A 1,022-nucleotide genomic window follows, 5' to 3' on the forward strand; every position below is an offset into this window, starting at 1 on the left:
AGCAGTTGATGGTCTGTTCCACAATCAGCTCCTGGCCTGGTTTTGGCTGAAGATATTGAGCATATTTGCTGGATATGCTCTTTTAAAGCATATACGTGCACCCATACATATGTCCCTGATGTATGATGTGTTAGAATTACTACTAACCACACTTATGATCATTTGTTTTTATACATCTTGTCATTAGTAATATATACTACATGCAATGTTGCAGTATGTAATTTGCTGATATTATCATTCTCAGATGTTCACTCCCAGATGCTCAAGTTTGTGATTTACTGTTCAGAACAATTCCATATAGCAGGCTATGGCTTGATCTACAATGACATTGATGTTGAGAGTCATAATGGATAGAAAGTTGGACAATGTTCAGTTCTAACTAACATGCTCCAAGCATTTAATCAGGATAATATGAAGGAAGAGACTGGTGGAAAAAAATGTCCACATGGCAAGAACACTGAATGTAGAACTTGGTTATCTCAGATATGGAACAACTCACAGATCATGAACAAGGGGAATTGAGAACAAACCTAAATGGATTTTGAAGGGGAAAGATATGCTGAAGAAGAAAGAAATAATGAGAAAGAGAAGGTAGATATGTCAAAAATTTTTACAGTGAAAGGATTAACTGTGATTTTTTTCTAAACTAAATCAGTTGCTTGAATACATTGAGCCAAATATTTTTTCTAAACTAAATCAGTTGCTTGAAAACATGGAGCCAAATGCTGATTGCTTTGCTAATGTTTATAGGCAGATTCATGAAGCAGTGATATGTTACTGTGAAGTATATGAAGAAAAAAAGAGAATAATCCAAATTATCCAGAACCTTCCTCAAGTGGAGTTTTTACCACAACTGACAAGATATCAATTCATCCAACTCCTTCTCATTGTCAGAGTAAATTTTTATGATTCATGTATTTTTTAATGTATGTATTAAAATATATCTGTAAATTTCTATGTAATGTTTCCAACCCCCAGATACAAATAAAGTTAGGATTTATAAAGCTACTGATAATAAAAGA

The sequence above is a fragment of the Orycteropus afer genome, unplaced genomic scaffold (genome assembly GCF_000298275.1).
Source record: "Orycteropus afer afer isolate SDZICR_OR568_19922 unplaced genomic scaffold, OryAfe1.0 scaffold00216, whole genome shotgun sequence".
Lineage (NCBI taxonomy): Eukaryota > Metazoa > Chordata > Mammalia > Tubulidentata > Orycteropodidae > Orycteropus > Orycteropus afer.